This window comes from Ascaphus truei, chromosome 15, assembly GCF_040206685.1.
Source record: "Ascaphus truei isolate aAscTru1 chromosome 15, aAscTru1.hap1, whole genome shotgun sequence".
Taxonomy (NCBI): domain Eukaryota; kingdom Metazoa; phylum Chordata; class Amphibia; order Anura; family Ascaphidae; genus Ascaphus; species Ascaphus truei.
In genome coordinates, this window is record NC_134497.1 from 26,981,131 (window position 1) to 27,005,224 (window position 24,094).

The 24,094-nt window shown below is 39.7% G+C and overlaps 1 long non-coding RNA gene across 1 annotated transcript; it reads left to right on the top strand.

Annotated features, from left to right (window-relative positions):
* The first annotated feature begins 5,889 nt into the window (after positions 1-5,889).
* Positions 5,890-11,855, top strand: LOC142466721 (uncharacterized). The gene is made up of 3 exons (XR_012788201.1): positions 5,890-6,565; positions 8,121-8,413; positions 11,172-11,855. It is a non-coding gene; the product is annotated as an uncharacterized LOC142466721 (long non-coding RNA).
* Positions 11,856-24,094: the final 12,239 nt, after the last annotated feature.

Sequence of the window (24,094 nt, forward strand, 5' to 3'; positions counted from 1 at the left end):
TGAATGGTCATCTCATGATAGTTATGTACATTATGATACTGATATCACTACACAACATATGATTTTTATGTACAAATTTAATGTATTTTTCCTCACGCATTACTGCAGAACCATAGTATGTTGTTTGTTAGGGAACTCAAAACTTCTAAGTACACAGGCATGTACATTGTTATTACAACTATTTATGTTCACTTTCACACACACATTTTGGGTAAAGGAACTGATGCTGTTAGGTACTCATAAATACAGAACATACAATAACTGTTTGTTCAATATTTACACATGTAATTGTTAAACTAATGTTATTGTTAAATATAGTTGCCCCTGGAGGACATGTGTCACCTGAGACGGAACAAGTGTCTTCACCTGGGTCAGCCAGCTCAACACACCTAGACGGTGAGTGTATCAGTTGGTGGCCATATAATATGTGCTCTTCTATATGTTATGTTGTCATGTTCATTATTTGTTTTGCACATCTTCTTTAAATAGGATTACTTAGTGTATGTGAAAATGAAGTGTAAGGCAACATGTATTGTGTTACTGATGTTAACTATCATGTAGGAGTTGTGAGTTTAGAGCAAGTTTTCATTCATTCATATTTCATACTGAGTCCAAACATTATTCTTAAGTCAAGGTAGTTTTTAATGTGAGGTTATAAAACGTATGGAAACATGTTAGTTGTTACTTATGACACAGTAGAATTACATAGTAACACAGCAGAGATTAACATGCCATTTAATAATGTGTACATTTATTTGTAGAACATGATGATGAGGATTATGATGATGATGATGATGATGATGATGCCGCCGCCGCCATAGACACACAAATAGAAGCAAGTGACCATGAAGACGTTCCAATTGAAACTGTTTTACCGCCAAATCGTCCTGCAAATACGACATACGATGCAATTGTAGCTTCTGAGGGAAAAATTGTGGAAGCAGAAAATCGTCGCCATTCTGACCTGATGACAGTGCTGGAAAGGATGATTGCACTGCAGGAAGAAACAGTTTCACAATTGGCACATCTCCACAGAGTCTTCATTGAAGTGCCGAAACAGTTGCAAAAAATCAACACCTCATTCGAAGCATTAGTTGTTCAGCAAACACAAGCTAATTACTTGAGAATGACGAATGTACCACAATTCAACTTGAACAGCTCACAGGCAGGATCTGTTCATGCTGGTCAGTTTTCACCACATGCTTCTGATCTTCATTCACCAGGTCCGAATGTTACCGGTCAAGTAGCAGACATTGCTGTGCAGGTTCCTGACGACATACTACCGCTGCCATCTGTACAAAATCAGCAGCTGACACCTACAAAGGAGCCCACAAAAACAAAACACAAGCAGTTACTACTGACCAGTTTTTGGTCAAAAACAACAAAAGACACACATGAAACAGACCAACCATCACTTGTGCAGTGTCTACCAACTTGCTCACATGTGTCAGTGGGCACAAGCCCTGTCGGTGAGTCACTGGCCACAAGCCCTGTAGGTGAATCACTGCCCACAAGCCCTGTAGGTGAATCACTGCCCAAAAGCCCTGTAGGTGAATCACTGCCCAAAAGCCCTGTAGGTGAATCACTGCCCAAAAGCCCTGTAGGTGAATCACTGCCCAAAAGCCCTGTAGGTGAATCACTGCCCAAAAGCCCTGTAGGTGAATCACTGCCCAAAAGCCCTGTAGGTGAATCACTGCCCAAAAGCCCTGTAGGTGAGTCACTGCCCAAAAGCCCTGTAGGTGAGTCACTGGCCACAAGCCCTGCCCGAGAAGTGCCAGAGGCCAGTCAAAGTGGCTCTGTTGTAGCTAAAGTTGGTGGCAAACGAAAAAGGAAAATTCAAGAGACAACAAGCAGGCCTGTTACTCGGTCTCAAAAGGAACAAAAAAAATAAATTTTATAATTCACAAAATATGTCTTTGGCCTTGTTTTGTTGACTTCAGATTATCTAATTAATATTGTATGTATGCTGAAGAGTGTGTTGTTTCCAAACTTTCAAATATGTTCTTGTACACGTGAAGTTTTGGAAATGTTAACACTCCTAATTAATGAATAGTGTTTTAAATATTTATGTTTTAATCGTCTGTTCAGTAATGGTCCACCAGGAGCCAGTTGCTAAGTTTAGAGAAGCTGCCATTGACTTTGCAGCAAAACATTGCATTTGGGTGTGTTACTTGATGTAATCATTGCATGTGCATATTATTCACATGCAATTATAAAAGCACCTATTTAACTGCAAACATCTTTCTTGTACGTGTACAGCAGGATTTTGTGTTAAATATTACTTACCTTTGCTGGCCATTGTAATGTTGTCCTTTAATCATTTATGTGTTCTTGTTTCAAGAACATCTCTGAATTTATACTAATATATATGTAGTATGTATGCATATATGCACACACACACACACACACTGTGTGTGTGTGTGTGTGTGTATGTATATATAGTACTATCTAAACTGGTATAGATGTATTTACAAAAAACATACACTTCATGCTTCCTTGTGAAAACACAGTATTTAAATAATACAGGCCTAATGTTTGAGAACTATACTAAGTGTGAGCCTCTAACATTATTGGGCGCAAACAAATGTTTATTAATTAATTCACTCATGTTTATCACCATTTAAATAGGTTTCATACAAGGCCTACTTACTGCCATCAATATGTTGTGTGTACTCCAGCAATATTTAAAAAAAAAAAAATTTTTTTTTTATATATATATATATATATATATATATATATATATATATATATATATATATATATATATATATATATATATATATATATATATATATATATAGTATACACAAAGAAGCGAATACCGCATCACTACCAATAAGTGAAGCAAGGTCTAAACCTGCCTAAGTCAGAAAAATATATCTGAAATAGTTATAACAAAAATGTAAGCTGTAGGTGGTGCTAGAGGAAGGAGATAGATATGGAAACACAAAAAAAAAACCTCTAAAATAGCACTCAGACAAATGTTTGCAAAGAATAAAAGGGGTACTTTAATTAAATTAGAAAAAAATAACAGACATACAAACAACTAACTGGAGAGCCTGCCTGACTAATGAATAATAAAAAAACCCAATGGACAAAAAAAAAAAAAACAGAAAAACATAGAATGCAACATATAATAATGGACCCAAAAAGAAATAATGCCCTTAAGAACCTAGCTTACTGTGGGAACAAAAGTTCCCACAATAAGGCAATATAGACCGGCCGGTCACCACATGTATAAGAGACTATAGAGCATCACAGGTCTACATATATATGCATGAAAAAATTCTTACAGAAAATAACATGAGTGTTATACTGATAGCAGTAAAGAATATCACTAGCAAGGTGTAAACCTATTGCAACTCAGGTAATGCTAGGGCAAAGGAGACATACAGGTATGTATATTTAGTGACCCAAATACATGTATTAAAGCAGATGGGAAACAAAAACAGGGAGGGATATAATAACCCAAGATACTCAGCTCCTTGATGTAAAGATACTGCATACAAAGATCAGCACAGCACTGTCCACTGGAAAAGTCCAAAAATATAGGACTTAGTTGGTTGTCCAAAATAGGGCAGAGGCAGGCAGGATCAACAGCAGCAAAAATTAAAATTAGCCCACTAACGCGTTTCGGCAACTAAGCCTTCCTCACGAGTGGTACTAAGGCTATGTGGCAGGGGCATTTAAATAGTAAGCAGACAATTGCAAAATTCGCGCCAAAAAACACATGAAGCACATATAATCAATTTCATTACTTAATACAAGCTCCTAATTAGTATCGGCGGTGTTCCGGCAGCTGTATTGAAAGGTGTATTAGTGCTGAGGTAATCCCAGTATCCACTTCCTGAAGCGAGGTGTCCTATCAAACTCTCGCGAGAGTTGTGCACCAAGCTCCACACATGGGCACTTGTAGTATAGCAGTTGCGCCCGCCATCTTGGTTGTGGTCATAGGATTTTGCCAATAGTGACATCATTATCATGACTGAACAGTCTCACGAGACTTATCCCTTACATCCCGCACATGTGCAGTGTATATTGCTCTGTTACGGCGGCCATTTTTGAAAGGGTAAGGTAGCCCTCAGAGGAGTTCTATTCCTCATTGAACAATAGCATAGGGGCAAGTTCTCGCGCATGGGCAGCACATGTTGAGGTGCCCTGACATCTTATTCAGAGTGTCACAGCAAGATGATTTGACCACTTTAGATAGCAGTAGAAGCGTCCTTTGTATATTCATGACACCTTTAATTAACAGTGCAGCAGTCACCCATTAAGGCATTTGTATAGTGCATCTTTGGTAGGAATTTCATCCTTAAGAATATCCTCTCTGATTGGTAGGGAACCTGGTCTTTTTGTAGGTGGATACCCATACACATGGGGGGAATGGTATAACATCTGGACAATAGGGTAACATCTCAAGCAAGTACAGAGACAGCCTGCATATAGGGGATAAAGGCTGATCTATGATGACGAGAGAAAAGAAAACGAAGGTTAAAGCAATGTTTACAGAACATCCCGCAGCTTGCTCAAAACACATCAATGATACTATGATTGGGAAACAGAAAAATAAAAGAAAGTGTTAATATACCAAAATATCCACAAATATAATAAAAGGAGGACGGTAATCACGGAAAACTGTCAAGACTGCTAATAAATTAATTATAAAAAACAAATCATAACCTAATTCCTTTAAACCAAAGATCCTCCATAAAACGTATGTAACACTATTACTTAAATGTTTCCATAAAGGGTCCGCAGTAGCTTCCTATGTTTAAAAAAACAAAATAGAATTTTGAAATGCAGTAAAGGCAAAAATAGTAGATGATGTAATAAACAGGTCACATTATAGGAACATAGAAAAACCCAAATAGTCATTGAGATTGGATTGTATTCTTGAGAGTGCTTGCTCAAAGGGTACAATCACGGTAGCAATCTGTCAAGGTCTGAAGACCAAATTTCCAAAATCACCAACCTTCTATATGCTACCGAAGGTTCATAAACATCCATCTAATCCACCTGGCAGGCCCATTGTATCAGGGATTGGTGGTATGAGTGAACCAATCAGTCGGTTTATTGATACCTTCCTATACCCAATAGTTGAGACGCTGCCTACATTTTTGCGCGACACTATGGATGTGTTATCTCGATTGGATGAGATTGCCGTTGACGACGGTGTTATTCTTGCAACTTGCGATGTTGAGGCATTATATACCTCCATTCATCATAAAGATGGATTGGAGGCATCTCATAACTTCCTCAATATGACAAATCTAACAAAACCGTTGATAGAATTTCTTATGCAGTTAATGTCATTTACTCTGACACATAACTATTTACTATTTAAGAACAAGTTTTATTTGCAGTTAAGGGGGACAGCAATGGGGGCGGCATGTGCCCCCTCGTATGCAAATCTTTTTCTAGGTTGGTGGGAACGAGAGGTGGTATTCTCAGAGCCTAATAGGGCTATGACTGATCGGGTACTGTTGTGGTTGAGATACATCGACGATGTTCTGATCCTCTGGCAGGGCAGTGCGGAGGATTTTGAGCGATTTGTCGCTGTGCTCAACCACAACAGTCTCAATATCAAGCTAACATCTAAAGTCAGTCCTACCTCGGTTGACTTCTTAGATCTCTGTATTAAGATTGAGAGTAATGGGCGTCTTGGTACAGATATTTTCAGGAAAGAGACTGCTACCAACGCCATCTTGCACGCCTCAAGTTCCCACCCATCCCACCAAATTGCTGGAGTCCCTACTGGTGAATTCATTCGCCTAAAGCGAAATTGCTCTGATCCCTGTGTCTATGAATCAAGAGCAATAGAAATGAAAAGTAGATTTAAGAATCGAGGATATAGCCATTCTACCATCAAGAAAGGGTACGAACGCAGGCTGTCTCTGTACTTGCTTGAGATGTTACCCTATTGTCCAGATGTTATACCATTCCCCCCATGTGTATGGGTATCCACCTACAAAAAGACCAGGATCCCAACCAATCAGAGAGGATATTCTTAAGGATGAAATTCCTACCAAAGATGCACTATACAAATGCCTTAATGGGTGACTGCTGCACTGTTAATTAAAGGTGTCATGAATATACAAAGGACGCTTCTACTGCTATCTAAAGTGGTCAAATCATCTTGCTGTGACACTCTGAATAAGATGTCAGGGCACCTCAACATGTGCTGCCCATGCGCGAGAACTTGCCCCTATGCTATTGTTCAATGAGGAATAGAACTCCTCTGAGGGCTACCTTACCCTTTCAAAAATGGCCGCCGTAACAGAGCAATATACACTGCACATGTGCGGGATGTAAGGGATAAGTCTCGTGAGACTGTTCAGTCATGATAATGATGTCACTATTGGCAAAATCCTATGACCACAACCAAGATGGCGGGCGCAACTGCTATACTACAAGTGCCCATGTGTGGAGCTTGGTGCACAACTCTCGCGAGAGTTTGATAGGACACCTCGCTTCAGGAAGTGGATACTGGGATTACCTCAGCACTAATACACCTTTCAATACAGCTGCCGGAACACCGCCGATACTAATTAGGAGCTTGTATTAAGTAATGAAATTGATTATATGTGCTTCATGTGTTTTTGGGCGAGAATTTTGCAATTGTCTGCTTACTATTTAAATGCCCCTGCCACATAGCCTTAGAACCACTCGTGAGGAAGGCTTAGTTGCCGAAACGCGTTAGTGGGCTAATTTTAATTTTTGCTGCTGTTGATCCTGCCTGCCTCTGCCCTATTTTGGACAACCAACTAAGTCCTATATTTTTGGACTTTTCCAGTGGACAGTGCTGTGCTGATCTTTGTATGCAGTATCTTTACATCAAGGAGCTGAGTATCTTGGGTTATTATATCCCTCCCTGTTTTTGTTTCCCATCTGCTTTAATACATGTATTTGGGTCACTAAATATACATACCTGTATGTCTCCTTTGCCCTAGCATTACCTGAGTTGCAATAGGTTTACACCTTGCTAGTGATATTCTTTACTGCTATCAGTATAACACTCATGTTATTTTCTGTAAGAATTTTTTCATGCATATATATGTAGACCTGTGATGCTCTATAGTCTCTTATACATGTGGTGACCGGCCGGTCTATATTGCCTTATTGTGGGAACTTTTGTTCCCACAGTAAGCTAGGTTCTTAAGGGCATTATTTCTTTTTGGGTCCATTATTATATGTTGCATTCTATGTTTTTCTGTTTTTTTTTTTTTTGTCCATTGGGTTTTTTTATTATTCATTAGTCAGGCAGGCTCTCCAGTTAGTTGTTTGTATGTCTGTTATTTTTTTCTAATTTAATTAAAGTACCCCTTTTATTCTTTGCAAACATTTGTCTGAGTGCTATTTTAGAGGTTTTTTTTTTGTGTTTCCATATCTATCTCCTTCCTCTAGCACCACCTACAGCTTACATTTTTGTTATAACTATTTCAGATATATTTTTCTGACTTAGGTAGGTTTAGACCTTGCTTCACTTATTGGTAGTGATGCGGTATTCGCTTCTTTGTGTATACTATATCTAATTACTGTCTAACAGTGTTTCTAGAATATCTGCTCCACCAATACATTTCTAATTGAAGAGGGGGGGTTTCTTTTGCTTAATTTAAATAATGGATTTTAATGCTAGAGAGCAGGAGCGTTTGAAAAACGCAGATGAAATATTCTTTATGGCTGATGTTAGCCACATTCAGGCACCACAATTGGTAATAGCTGGGGGTAGAGACAATATTAAACTTCTCAATGCCCTAATGCGCAAACGGGCAAGAGTCTGGTGGAATAAAACTGCCCTAGAGAGATATTTAGATCACAAACTCATACCGAGGGGTCTAAGAATTAAAACTTTCCCTGCATTTCAATTTAGTGATCCAAATCATAAAGTCAGATGGGAGGGAGTACTCAATCAATGTTCATTTGAATTGATGTCAATTCTAATTGAACATGACTCCAATACCTTCAAAGATGTCACTCTAGAAATAGAGGAGATTTACAAGAATCTTGACCCAACTGACTTGCAACTTGTTAAAACTATTGAGGAGGACATTGTTAAATATGAAATTGAAATCACTGATATTAAGAAAGTGAAATTTAACCGTGACTCTGTTGATTATCAGACGGACAGAGTATACAACTGGCAGCATGGAAAGAAAACAACAAAGAAATCAAGATCACGGAATGTAATTAATCCATCTGTTGTATCCGGTGCAACATCAACAGATATCGACTCGTCGGACTATGAATCTAGGCAGTCAGTGGAAGGCGATGTTGGTCCTTCAACTTCTTTTTTAGGACAAGGCCACGGACAAGATCAAGTGCCAGGAGGACGAGACGTGGTAAATCGTCAGCTACGCGACAGAATCAGATATGGATACAGAGGCAAGAAGCGAAGGGGCAATCATGCCAAGTGGTGAGTGATGAGCTTAATATCATTAATCTTTCAGATGTAGTTCTTACCGAAGAACAATTATTTGTTCTTCGGAAAGGGCTATCTTTTTCTCCCACATATCATATCAACAAGTTTGACTGGATAAAGGATCTGAACCTTTTTTGCCGGAAGCTGTTGCTTGCAAAGCACTTCAATAAAGGTATTGGCAATGGGATAAACAGAGAATATAGTGAAGAGGTACTAAACACACAAGAACGTGATTTAATACGAGATTTGGTTTCACCATCACTGCCCGCTATAGGGATAGGTAATGAGTTAAGTTTGGTGTCTAATTTCAAACCAAAATCCACCTTCTGTCCTCCCATTCAAACAAATTCGTGTGTAGAGATCTTTGCAAATCTCGTCACAGAGGATATACTCAACCTACCCAAAAAGATAGGGTCAAACAATTTATCAGGTATACAATGGAGAGCCCTCCAAGATCTAAGTGGCATGACAAATGTGGAAATTAAACCTGCAGACAAAGGTGGCAATGTGGTGATCTGGCCAAAACTACAATATGAAAAGGAGGCCTTCAGACAGTTGAGGGATATTAAATGTTACTCTGTACTTGACTGTGACCCGACGGACAAATTTAAACTGGAGTTGGATTGTATTCTTGAGAGTGCTTGCTCAAAGGGTACAATCACGGTAGCAATCTGTCAAGGTCTGAAGACCAAATTTCCAAAATCACCAACCTTCTATATGCTACCGAAGGTTCATAAACATCCATCTAATCCACCTGGCAGGCCCATTGTATCAGGGATTGGTGGTATGAGTGAACCAATCAGTCGGTTTATTGATACCTTCCTATACCCAATAGTTGAGACGCTGCCTACATTTTTGCGCGACACTATGGATGTGTTATCTCGATTGGATGAGATTGCCGTTGACGACGGTGTTATTCTTGCAACTTGCGATGTTGAGGCATTATATACCTCCATTCATCATAAAGATGGATTGGAGGCATCTCATAACTTCCTCAATATGACAAATCTAACAAAACCGTTGATAGAATTTCTTATGCAGTTAATGTCATTTACTCTGACACATAACTATTTCCTATTTAAGAACAAGTTTTATTTGCAGTTAAGGGGGACAGCAATGGGGGCGGCATGTGCCCCCTCGTATGCAAATCTTTTTCTAGGTTGGTGGGAACGAGAGGTGGTATTCTCAGAGCCTAATAGGGCTATGACTGATCGGGTACTGTTGTGGTTGAGATACATCGACGATGTTCTGATCCTCTGGCAGGGCAGTGCGGAGGATTTTGAGCGATTTGTTGCTGTGCTCAACCACAACAGTCTCAATATCAAGCTAACATCTAAAGTCAGTCCTACCTCGGTTGACTTCTTAGATCTCTGTATTAAGATTGAGAGTAATGGGCGTCTTGGTACAGATATTTTCAGGAAAGAGACTGCTACCAACGCCATCTTGCACGCCTCAAGTTCCCACCCATCCCACCAAATTGCTGGAGTCCCTACTGGTGAATTCATTCGCCTAAAGCGAAATTGCTCTGATCCCTGTGTCTATGAATCAAGAGCAATAGAAATGAAAAGTAGATTTAAGAATCGAGGATATAGCCATTCTACCATCAAGAAAGGGTACGAACGTAGTAAAGGTATGAGCCGGGTATCTCTTTTGAAACCAAAACAAAAACATCAGGATTCCAATAAAATAAGATTTATAGGCACGTACAATCAACAATGGAATCAGGTACGTGAAATCCTTCAAAAACATTGGCCCATTCTCATGATTGATTCTGATCTTCAACAGAAATTAGGCCCCAAAGTGGAACTTACAAGCAGAAGATCACCAAACTTAAAAGACAAATTAGTTCACAGCCACTACTCTATATCGAGCACAACCACATTTTTGTCCACTTTTGATAAGAAGGGCTTCTTTAGATGTGGTGGCTGTCCTGCCTGTAAGTTTACAAAACCAACATCTACCTTTAAGGATAGTAAGGGCACAAAGGAGTTTACAATAAAGCAATTTCTGAATTGTCGATCAAAAGGAGTAATCTACTGCCTTACATGTCCCTGCAATAAGATATATGTAGGTATGACAACTAGGGAGGTGCGCTTTAGGATAATGGAACATAGTAGGAACATCAAGACAGCCCATAGGGACCTAGAATCCCTTAAAAAAATTACAATGGTAGCTAAACACTTTTTGCAGGAACACAACGCAGACAATTCGCTTCTCTCTGCATTTGCAATAGAGCGTGTATCCCTGGGAATACGCGGGGGAGATTTGGAGAGAACACTCTTACAACACGAATGCAGGTGGATTGTTATGCTAGGTTCAATGCTCCCAAATGGTCTCAATGACTATTTGGGTTTTTCTATGTTCCTATAATGTGACCTGTTTATTACATCATCTACTATTTTTGCCTTTACTGCATTTCAAAATTCTATTTTGTTTTTTTAAACATAGGAAGCTACTGCGGACCCTTTATGGAAACATTTAAGTAATAGTGTTACATATGTTTTATGGAGGATCTTTGGTTTAAAGGAATTAGGTTATGATTTGTTTTTTATAATTAATTTATTAGCAGTCTTGACAGTTTTCCGTGATTACCGTCCTCCTTTTATTATATTTGTGGATATTTTGGTATATTAACACTTTCTTTTATTTTTCTGTTTCCCAATCATAGTATCATTGATGTGTTTTGAGCAAGCTGCGGGATGTTCTGTAAACATTGCTTTAACCTTCGTTTTCTTTTCTCTCGTCATCATAGATCAGCCTTTATCCCCTATATGCAGGCTGTCTCTGTACTTGCTTGAGATGTTACCCTATTGTCCAGATGTTATACCATTCCCCCCATGTGTATGGGTATCCACCTACAAAAAGACCAGGATCCCAACCAATCAGAGAGGATATTCTTAAGGATGAAATTCCTACCAAAGATGCACTATACAAATGCCTTAATGGGTGACTGCTGCACTGTTAATTAAAGGTGTCATGAATATACAAAGGACGCTTCTACTGCTATCTAAAGTGGTCAAATCATCTTGCTGTGACACTCTGAATAAGATGTCAGGGCACCTCAACATGTGCTGCCCATGCGCGAGAACTTGCCCCTATGCTATTGTTCAATGAGGAATAGAACTCCTCTGAGGGCTACCTTACCCTTTCAAAAATGGCCGCCGTAACAGAGCAATATACACTGCACATGTGCGGGATGTAAGGGATAAGTCTCGTGAGACTGTTCAGTCATGATAATGATGTCACTATTGGCAAAATCCTATGACCACAACCAAGATGGCGGGCGCAACTGCTATACTACAAGTGCCCATGTGTGGAGCTTGGTGCACAACTCTCGCGAGAGTTTGATAGGACACCTCGCTTCAGGAAGTGGATACTGGGATTACCTCAGCACTAATACACCTTTCAATACAGCTGCCGGAACACCGCCGATACTAATTAGTGAAGATCCTTCTTTGTAGAGGTTCCTGGTATCTAAGGTGTAGCAACCTTAGTCAATAAGAACATGGAACAAATTCTTTCCCAGATTTTATTCAGAGACAAGTTCAGAGCGCAGCATCACAGCGTCAAATTATACAGGCATCCTTAGCACAGGTTATGGATGGAGAATTATTCAATTATAGGCAGTTGTATGATAATTCTGACAGCTTCTTAATAATTCTGAAGTCTCCTCCCACAAATCCACATCTTTATACCCCTTTAACGGATTTCCGATAAAGCCAAATAAATACTTGTTTTTCCCCAAAAGTGTTACTTTTCCAGATGTTCCTCATCAAATTGTGTCATACATTCCTACTCTGTCTCATCCTCATTATTTCTTAACCCGTTTAACCTTTCTTGATACCTGGCAATATCCTGTTTTTCCAATTATCTCTTTCTTCTGATATACTTGAACTTCATCCCAGAATTTTATCTCTTAATGGTGAAAGTTGAGAGGCCCTCTTGATTATATTTTCATGAATATATTTTTCCTTTTCTTTTTAACTTCATATGTACCAGATAGTTATAAAGAGACAATATGGCGTCTCTCTGGTTTTAGATATACATGTAAGAATAGTGTGCAAGATATATTTGTATCTCAGAATATGTGAAGAGATCTCATACTATATCTCTTTATGAGTTTCAGGTTTGGCTTTCTTTTGTCTAGTTAATATCACACCATTCTTCAGTCCCCCCTTTAGTTCATAAACGAACCTGCATTAATGAACTACCCTTTTGTTCCTCTGAATACAAAAGATCTCCGTCAATGTATTCACATCTTTCTCTGTCATCTAGACCTAGTCCTGCAATGTGTTCACACATAAAAATACATATTATGGTGTAACATAGTATTTGTGTTATGGTGTGAGATGTGGCACCATATTGGGTGTTATATGACTTATTTCGTGGCAGTGGTTTGCCTGTTTTGTCCATCGGTATAGTCTTTTTCGTTCCGGATTGGAATTCTTCATTCCCACTTCTTGGTTGTGTTGTCATCATTGGTGTTGGTTCCGGTTCAGTTGTCATCTCTGGTTCCGGTTCAGGAATTAGTCTCTGTACTTCATGGAATGGAAGGGGTGGGGTCCCGAAGAGCCGTTGGTACCATGGCTGCGGTGGTACTTGTGGGGTACCTACATCAGATCGTCTGGGGTCATCTGGTACCATATGGTGAGGGTATCCAAGGAACTTCCGGTACATCCACTCCGGATCCATATCCTGAAAAACAACAAGTACAGCATCACTCCTTATCAGTGGCAACCTGAAGTGGCAGAAGCCTGCCTTTGTACAATTTGCATTGATCAATGTGTACCCACATAGTGGTACCTTTATGAGGTTTACAACCTTTGCTGTGTCTCTGAGACACTTTTTCCACATATATCACTGTAGAGCCCAATTTATCAAGAATTTTGTATGGGCCTTCCCAATTTGCCTCCCAGGGGCCTGGCTTACGAAATGTCTTTATCATAACCATCCCCCCTTTGATAAATTTGTCAGCACCGTTGGCGGTAGTAGCAACTGGTTTTGCCATGTTGCAAGCTGCAAATTGAGACAAACTTTGAAGTTGTGTCTGTAAATCTTTCAACCATTCTGATCGTGCAGCCGCTGCGATCATTGGTCCAGATAAAGTTGGTTCATTAGGGAACCACACTGGCATTTTTCTTCCTGTCATGAGTTCAAATGGTGACACTTGTGTTGCCTGAGATGGTGTTGCCCTAATGCTTAGTAATACTGCGGGGATGTGTAGGGCCCAATCTTTACCTTGGTCTAAAAGGCATTTGCGTATACGTGTCTTGAGTGTACGGTTCATACGCTCTACTATTCCTGCAGATTGTGGATGGTAGGGTATGTGGAATCTCTGTTGTATTCCCAGTAAACCACATAGGGCCTTTGTGATGTTTCCTACAAAATGTGGGCCGTTATCACATTCCATTACCTTTGGAAAACCCCAATGACTGAAAATATGAGTCCACAGGGCCTTGGCTGTTGTTAGAGCAGTGCAATTACGCAGAGGGATAACCTCAGGCCATTTAGTGAATACATCTACAACCACCAACCCATAGGCATACCCACCCTTAGCTTTTGGAAGTGGGCCTATAAAATCAATTTGGATGTTTTCCCATGGTCCACCTGCAATAGGTACTCTCTGTACCTGGGGCTTTTGACCCTTAGGTCTCGGATGTATTTGGGCACAGATAAGACATTCAGCACAAACATTTTTACATGTCTGCACTAGTGTGGCACTCCAAAACTTGTCTTGCATTACTTTAGTTAACAAATCTGTGCCAATGTGGCCCATTGTGTCATGATTGTACTTGACTAATAAAGGCTCTAAATGTGCGGGCAAAATGGGTAGTAAGCAACCCGTGTTAGTTTGTTTACACAAAATTCCTTCCTGATCAGATAATGAAGTGTCAGTGGACATTGTGTTTCTCAAATGTTTGATGTTAGAATCTTTTGCCTGTTCTCCTTCAAATGCAACTGACTCAATAAAGATTGTGGGTAGGCCCTTACTCACAGAGCTAATATCCTGTATTCTCACTATAGGATATAAAGTTTCCCCATATCTGGCGGCATCCTTGGCTGCAATGTCCGCCTCAAAGTTTCCCATAATTATAGGATCCTCTGAAATTCCTTGATGAGCTTTTACTTTTAACACTGCTACTCTGTCAGGTGCATCAAGGCCTTCCTGGTACAGTTTTTCTAGTATGGCTGCATGTTGTAAGCCTTTACCTGATGCATCAACTAAACCTCGTTTACACCACAGAGGTAAATGTTCTGTTAATGCTCGCACTACATATGAGCTATCACTGTAGATGTTTATCTTTCCTTCCACATTCTCAATAACCCATTTAACAGCTTCAAGCTCAGCACGCTGTGCGGAGTATGAAGGTGGCAGCTGGAATTTAAACATTTTCTTTCCCTCAGGGTCGTTCACCGCAAACCCTGTCCAAAACTGCCCATCCTCCCAGTAACGAGCTCCATCTACAAATACAGCAGGAGCCGAGCCGTCTCATCCTTTTCCTTAGCAAAGGGAGAGGCTTTTTCCCGCTGGACTTGAGTGTGACAATCGTGTAATGTACCCTCGTACTGCATAAGCTGAGGTAGAATGTACTTTCAATAGCATGTGTTTTTGTTCTAGAGGGCTGAACCCTCCAGATACACGTATTAGGATAATCAATAAGCCATCCTTTTCTCTGCATGACCTCTGAACCCAAGATAGTAGCATGCATAGCCTCCGTTTTCCACATTGCAACACAGATAACATGATCTTTTAAATAAACCACTACCTCCGGGCACAAAACAGCCGGGGTAGCTTTGCCATTGAAGCTCACCAAGACCGCTTCTTCAGCAGCCTCGGGGACCCTCAAAGGCAAACCTGTTGTAGAAACGGATGCCCCACTATCAATGAGTATTTCAACCTTTATCCCCTCTATCACTCCTAGGAGATGTGGTCTCCCGTCACCTGCTAAGGATATATTTGCAACAAATGACAGAGTGACAGGGGGGGCACACCCCTATGCTGAACTCACGGGGTTGCCCTTCTCCGTGTTTCCCATTCCCTGCTCCCCAGTCCCTACTATTGCTTCTAGCATTTTCTGTGCCTGGTGATAGGGACTTGTGTTTGGCATGGGGTTGTGTTGGTCTTTATATTGTGGTACTGGTGCGGGGGGTGAATACTGTTGTTGCATAGGGGACATGGGTGGTGCTGTGGGGGTCCCCTATGCTGTGGGTAAAGCCCATTCTCATTACCCTCTGATCCCCCTTTGTACCCTTCTTGTGCCTGATCATACATCAAAGATCTACAATCCCTTCTCATGTGTCCTGGCTTGCCACAATAATAACATACAAAAGGAGCATTTTGTCCCTGTCCTCCCCGCCCCCTCCCCATACCTCTTCCTCTACCACGTCTGGCGTTTGGATTGTATGTGGGATTAGGGTAGGTCGGGTTGTAGTCATTACCATAGGCATCAGGACCTGTATTATTATACCCAAAAAGTTGTCTCAATTGTGTTCCCCCTTCTGAAACCAACCCTTTGTTTATCAAAACTTGTGCAGCTGCTTCTACACTTGGGGCTGCCATAGCCAACACTTTTATGGCAGGGTCAAATTCCTTTATTTTCTGCAAAAACTCAATTATGCATTGTTTGTTATCTTCCTCAGTCATTTGTACAGACTCTTTCCCCATAACCAATTTCCAAGCATTTTCCCAGCTTATAGCACATGCCTGTAGATCATCATGTGGACCAATTTTAAAGGAATCCAGGGCAGTATGTCCCAGTTGGGGTACTCCCGTGACAGCCTTTACAATGGTGCGCAATCTTTGACCTGCATTCATATACGTATTGGTACCCAAACCTGCTGTACCTTCTTCTATGGGTTTTCCCACCTGTTCTACCTTGTTAGCAACATGCAATGGGAGCCACAAAATCAGTGCTTGGCAAGCTATCTGATCTGACCAATTTAGCCTGCGTCTCCATCCCTCAAAACATTCCATATTCTGAAAAGGTCCCTTAGCATTGTCATAAGGTGTTATAGATTTGACTGCCTTCATAATATTCTGACCTCCTGTCAGTGTGTCGATGTCTGGTGCAGGTGAGGGTGTGGAAGTCTTTCTAGGTAGAGGGAATCCTTTGGGAGTTAAAGGAGAGGCAAGAAAATCTTTGCTTGCAAACCCTTTAAACACAGACTGCATTAGTGGATTCCCCAAACCTTTTAATGCAATCATCTTTGTGTTGTAACTGGGCTTGCATTTCCCTCAGTTCATCTTGTAACTGATGTAAATGTTGATTGGCTCCTTCTCTATACTCGGCGTATTCTTTCATCGTAATCTTATGCTGTTGTTTTAAAGTTTCAAATTCCTCATCCCTATCTGATTCCTGGGCTTCCTCCCCCTGTTTTGCCTCTAACCCAGCGATTTTTCTTGTGTGTAAGTTACTTCTAATAGTCATCTGATCCTGCAAGAATTTTAATTGACGCCATAAATCAGGACATCTTGTGCAATTTGGATCAGTTTGTACAGCTTGCGCATAGCTTTGAATTAAAGCTGTACCTGTCATTTGCTGTTCATAAATAAAAACCAGTTTAGTCAATAGCTGGAATTTTTTTATGTTCTTATTCTTGCTTAATTTTTTTGCATCAATATCTTTAAAAGCATTCATAACCTGTTTCAACAGAGAGTACCACAAATCTGCACAACCCACATTCTCTGGGGTTGTGAGGGGTAATTTACTCTGATTAGCCTGTTCTTGGATAAAATCCATACTGTAAATTAAGTGAATCAACGTTACTCACGTACTGTTTTAGTGATGCTGCCTCTATGAGCCCTGGCGCTGGAAAAATCCTTGTTGACTAGGATTCTCACAAGCTCTGCCAGGCTTTCAAAATGCAGGCGATCAACTCCTTGCGAATCCTCGATTGCACAGACCTGGAGTGTCTCTCCGTGATCGCTTTTGGTCTTGGTGGCCACCAATAAATTCCACTGGATAAAGATATCCGTCCGATGCTTCTTTTCTTTTCTTTTCCTCAGGTTCTTTTATCCGGACCCCTACTCACACGATTGTGGGTGAGAGGAAGAAGGACTCACCCCTCCTGGGGCTCACCCCTTCTCCCCCCCTTTGTGAGTAGAGTTAAGTCACGGACTCAGGCACTGGCTCGCCATTGAAGATCCTTCTTTGTAGAGGTTCCTGGTATCTAAGGTGTAGCAACCTTAGTCAATAAGAACATGGAACAAATTCTTTCCCAGATTTTATTCAGAGACAAGTTCAGAGCGCAGCATCACAGCGTCAAATTATACAGGCATCCTTAGCACAGGTTATGGATGGAGAATTATTCAATTATAGGCAGTTGTATGATAATTCTGACAGCTTCTTAATAATTCTGAAGTCTCCTCCCACAAATCCACATCTTTATACCCCTTTAACGGATTTCCGATAAAGCCAAATAAATACTTGTTTTTCCCCAAAAGTGTTACTTTTCCAGATGTTCCTCATCAAATTGTGTCATACATTCCTACTCTGTCTCATCCTCATTATTTCTTAACCCGTTTAACCTTTCTTGATACCTGGCAATATCCTGTTTTTCCAATTATCTCTTTCTTCTGATATACTTGAACTTCATCCCAGAATTTTATCTCTTAATGGTGAAAGTTGAGAGGCCCTCTTGATTATATTTTCATGAATATATTTTTCCTTTTCTTTTTAACTTCATATGTACCAGATAGTTATAAAGAGACAATATGGCGTCTCTCTGGTTTTAGATATACATGTAAGAATAGTGTGCAAGATATATTTGTATCTCAGAATATGTGAAGAGATCTCATACTATATCTCTTTATGAGTTTCAGGTTTGGCTTTCTTTTGTCTAGTTAATATCACACCATTCTTCAATTAGGAGCTTGTATTAAGTAATGAAATTGATTATATGTGCTTCATGTGTTTTTTGGCGCGAATTTTGCAATTGTCTGCTTACTATTTAAATGCCCCTGCCACATAGCCTTAGTACCACTCGTGAGGAAGGCTTAGTTGCCGAAACGCGTTAGTGGGCTAATTTTAATTTTTGCTGCTGTTGATCCTGCCTGCCTCTGCCCTATTTTGGACAACCAACTAAGTCCTATATTTTTGGACTTTTCCAGTGGACAGTGCTGTGCTGATCTTTGTATGCAGTATCTTTACATCAAGGAGCTGAGTATCTTGGGTTATTATATCCCTCCCTGTTTTTGTTTCCCATCTGCTTTAATACATGTATTTGGGTCACTAAATATACATACCTGTATGTCTCCTTTGCCCTAGCATTACCTGAGTTGCAATAGGTTTACACCTTGCTAGTGATATTCTTTACTGCTATCAGTATAACACTCATGTTATTTTCTGTAAGAATTTTTTCATGCATATATATGTAGACCTGTGATGCTCTATAGTCTCTTATACATGTGGTGACCGGCCGGTCTATATTGCCTTATTGTGGGAACTTTTGTTCCCACAGTAAGCTAGGTTCTTAAGGGCATTATTTCTTTTTGGGTCCATTATTATATGTTGCATTCTATGTTTTTCTGTTTTTTTTTTTTTGTCCATTGGTTTTTTTTATTATTCATTAGTCAGGCAGGCTCTCCAGTTAGTTGTTTGTATGTCTGTTATTTTTTTCTAATTTAATTAAAGTACCCCTTTTATTCTTTGCAAACATTTGTCTGAGTGCTATTTTAGAGATTTTTTTTTTGTGTTTCCATATATATATATATATATATATATATATATATATATATACATACATATATATATACACATACACAATATACATATAGTACAATATACACTTTATATATATATATATTTATGAGAGAGATATATTTATATATATATAGATACACACGTATTTAAACTCATGCAGACAGGGAGTTAACCAGACTTTCAAATACACACAGAAATTTATGTGGGAAAAAAACATTTCATTTTGCAGGTGTGTGTATTTACTGATATGGCTGTCTAAGCACTATTTTCACACAGTGCTCTTTGTTATTTTGCAAGAAAACTCAATGTTACTGAATGAAAAGTGTAGTAATGTTTTCAGAAACGAGATAAAAAAAGGATACATGTTTGTCCCACATGCGGCTATCACAAACCACAAATGTTCAAGCAATTAAAACTACAAATCCAATTGGCGTTTGAAATAAGGAGTTACAGTTTATACTTTTGTTGACCTTGAAAAGGAAACACAGCAATGTGTTAGCCATTGAGCAGTTTCATTTTGATGAGCAAAGAACAGATACCTGCACACATCTTTTGTGCTAATCTGCAATGGCTGATGAATTCGTGAACATTATGAATCCGAATTTAGGGTATAAATACATGGTGTCAGAAGCTATTTTGAGAACTTGCGGACACCAAGCAAGCACACGCCAAATCTATGATTTGATTCGAGCAAAATATCCTTATTACCAAGACCGTCGGCATGCGCGCAATTTTAATTCCTCAATAAGATTCACTTTATCAACTAATGACTTTTTTGAACGTGTGCAGGATAAGCTAGAACACAACTATGGTTTCTGGAAGATTGCCAAAGAAAAACATTTCACCGTGAAAGAAGGCACATATATTGTGGTTAAAGGCATATTTATTCCTAATGCCAATAGCAATGGATCCGCTACTACTGTTCCGTGTGAATCGATACCTGCTGCAATATCTGCACCCTCCATTCCTGAAACCCACATTCTACAAGAACATAACTACTATGATTATGTACCAAGCCTTTCAGCTGAAAATGCATTGGAATGGGTACCCGAAGAAATGAACCTACCTCCCGACCAATTGTTTGAAGAAAGCAGTGGCGATTCCTATGAGCGCTTCATGGAGGAGATGTGTGTCATACTGGATTCAGCGGGTGGGTCAAGCGTGGATGAAAAAGCTTTGCATTTCTGGAGCGACCAGTTGCAGCCAGACGAAGAGTTAATTCTAGAAGAATGGTAAATATAACAACCGTTATGAGTTGACTCTGCGTTTAAATTTTTTTTTTTTTCTAACCACCATTTTCCCTTTCAATGCGTGGATACAGCGTAACATTGCAGACTGCATAACATGTAGCGATCACAAACAAATTGTTTCCGAATACAATATAGTAGAACCTGAAAGAGTAGTACACATTGCTGACGGAATAAATATACGTACTTTCCTATCACTTTAAACATATTAGCAACATTTTACCATAACTCTAACACATACCTGTTTTGTTATCATGCTACATCTACAACATTTAAAAGCGGGTCCACCACGTATGACGTGGGACCCTTGTCATGGCCCAAGGCGTCCTTAAAAAGGATTACGGATGTAAGTCCCGCCCCCAAGCGACGTGCGCGCCTCAAAGCCTATTGGCTGTCATGTTTTGTTATAGTAACGGTAACTGCAGTGTGTCATGTGTGCGGCTCAGTGTTTGTAGGCGTCAACTGGGCGTTAGCCGAATGTTAATTGAGTGGGAGGAGTGTTAGCGTGCGTTTCACGCTGGTTTAACATGACGTCACACGTATTGCATTTGCGCATTGTGTTATCGGCCGTCCTTTCTGTCCAAACACGTCTGTTTAAAAAGAATACAGATGTACTCGTTTAGAACGAATGTAGTTTCGTATTCATTGTATTTGAAATAAAGATTTTATGTTTAATGATATTTTCAAGATGTATTGAACGCACAACGTACGCTTTGTTTTGCGCATGCGCAAACAGTTAGTGCAGCCAAGCGTGAAGTGCGTGCGCACACTAAGATGTGCGCGCACATTTTTCAGTATACAGGCAACGTTCACATCATATACATAGTTATGCCTGCTACAAATTTAAAGAAACATTACATACTGATGTACACTTGTAGTTCTAACATATAAGTGAGTGACGTGTGTATGTACACAATCATATAGAGCTGTGTAACGCGTTGTCACGGATACATATATAGTAAGGTGCCATCTTTGACCATCATGTGTTTGCTGTATTTCAGAGATGTCGGGGAAGATACAATCAGATCAATGTATGATTTCTGAAGAGTCTACCTTTATATGAGATGATTGTGAGGAGGAGCCACCGACTACTATACTACATATGGAACTAATTTTATATTGCTTGCAGCGCTTATTAACAAACAATTTAAAATGTGATACCCTTATGCCTATATTGCATAAGCACTTAATTAACATAATGATGTTGCAAAATAGTGCCTCATGAATTTTTATTGAGTGTTCTTTAATGACTACTATCATTTTATGGCGGTGATTCTCCAGGAAGCGCAAGGATATGTGAAGGTAAAAGAATATATTGATAGTGCAATATTGTATGTGATAGTTATGAATGAGGCTGTTCTAATATAATAATACTCACAAGCGTGAGAGGATTAAGGGCACATAAAGGTATCTTTAGGTAATGTGGATGTCACACAGCGGTCAGGAGTTCAGTATCAGCCCCCATGTAGACTCCAAAAGACCTTAAATAAGAAGACTGGACATAGTGCAGACTGTATACAAAAGGATTTTTAAAAGGTAAGTGGAAAATGTTACACTCACATGGTTTCAAAGAGTTAAAAGCATTTAGACCACACGTAGTGGATCTCAGCAGCCGGACAGGTAGTAGCAATGGTTCCCCTCCTCTGTGGCGTGCGTGTCACGGGTAGCGTTCCACCGGCACCGGAAGTGATGTCATCTGCTTCCAGGGGTTCCGGCCAATGCTGAAAGTGCCTCTCGCAGTGAATCTCAGCAGCCGGATAGGTGATGGCTCTGATTCTCCCCCTCTGTGGCGTGCGTGTCGCGAGTTGCGTTCCGACTGCACCGGAAGTGATGTCATCTACTTCCAGGGGTTCCGATCAATGTTGAAAGCGTCACTCTACGCGTTTCACCTATTCGGTTTCTTCAGGAGTGACGTTTGAGTGGATGTGGGGGTTATATATACCCCTAGCTGAGTTTCCATTGGTAGATGGCAAACTAGATGGTAATTGAGTTTCGATTGTGCTAACTAGGTTCACATGGGGTTCTAATAGGACAGGTTGTTAATCCCTCTGCATCATACATACACTGGCGACACACTTTATTCGAGCTTGGCTAGTCCCACGAATTCGGGTATACCCGGGTGTATTGAGGTTTGTGACTGTTTTCTGCCCGAGTGCATTGAGTTATTTTCCAAGCAGGGATTGAAGCATTTTATTCCCGCTGGCTGCAATACTGCACAGTATATATATATATACTGCATTACAATTCATGAATTTATGCCATCTGGTAGACACGCGAAGCATTGCAGCCTATTAAATCCTAATCATTATCATTTAACAGATCAGCCGCCCATCAGCCAGGCATGAACCCAGGCTGGGAAGGCAAATGCAACAGGGCTTGTCAGAGGTGAGGAGTGGCGCATTCCAGGTATCTGCCAGGTACATACCGGGTATTTGCTCGAATAAAGTGTGTCGGTGCAGTATGCAGAGTTCAAAAAATTTTAATGGATAATTTTGTACATTCAATTAATATATAAACCTTATAGAGATGATGATGCACTGGTATTGAAATGTTTAAACATATTAAAAATGGTTTAAAAATATATAGAATAAAAGAGGTATATAAGCAATAGATGTATAATCTCTCACTACATTTGAAAATAGCTTATTTATAGGCTGGTTAATTAATGTTGGTGAGGTATAGAATCTAGTAGGGAGACATAAAACAGATTGTTAGTATAAATTTTTATAAAAAAGGTTTCAAATCAAATTCCAAATTCAGACCGGCAGGAGACATGGTTTTTAATTCGAACATCCAATAAGATTCTCTTTTTATAAGGGCTGTGTGTCTATTTCCCCCTCTCCAGTGGGGCAAAACTTGTTCGATAGCTTTAAAAGTTAACCCTTTAGGATCTGAATTGTGTGATATTAAAAAATGATTTGAAACACTATGTGTGGTCAATTTTCTTTTTATGTTTCCAATATGTTCCAATATACGGGTTTTCAAAGGTCTTATAGTTTTCCCAATATATTGTAAGCCACACTCACATTCAAGTAGATAGATTACAAAGTTTGACCTACAGTTTAGATGTTGCTTTATTTTATAAGTTTTTTTGGAAATGTTAGAATGAAAGATATCTTTAATTTTTGAGCTGTAATGGCAGGCAGTACAAAATTTACAGTTAAAAAACCCTTTTGGGGGATCCAACCAGGTGGGGTTACTGTTTGTGGGCATATTTCTTAACGCACTTGGTGCTACCATATTTTTGACATTAGGTGCTTTTTTATACACCATTTGAACCTTATCAGGTAGAAGAGTTCCTATAATGGGATCGTTTTTTAGAATTGGCCAGTGTGACTTTAGTATTTTATTAATTCTGTGCGCATCTCTGTTATATTGTGTCACAAAGGGTACCTTTAGAGAATCACTATTTGTGCCTCTTGTTTTAGGGATCAGCATGGATTCCCTTGGTGTGCGCTTAGTTTTAGCCAGTGCTGTTTGGATGACATCATGTTTATAATTACGTTCCACAAACTTTCTGGACAGTATATTTGATTGCTCCTCAAAGATGTTATTGTCAGTGCAATTGCGTTTCAGTCTGCAATACTGACCATATGGGATGTTATTAATCCATTTATTTAGATGGCAGCTTGACTGTAGGATGTAATTATTCGCATCCACATCTTTGAAGAAATTTTTTGTTTTAATAACATTATTCTCCAAATAGATGGTAAGGTCCAGGAAGT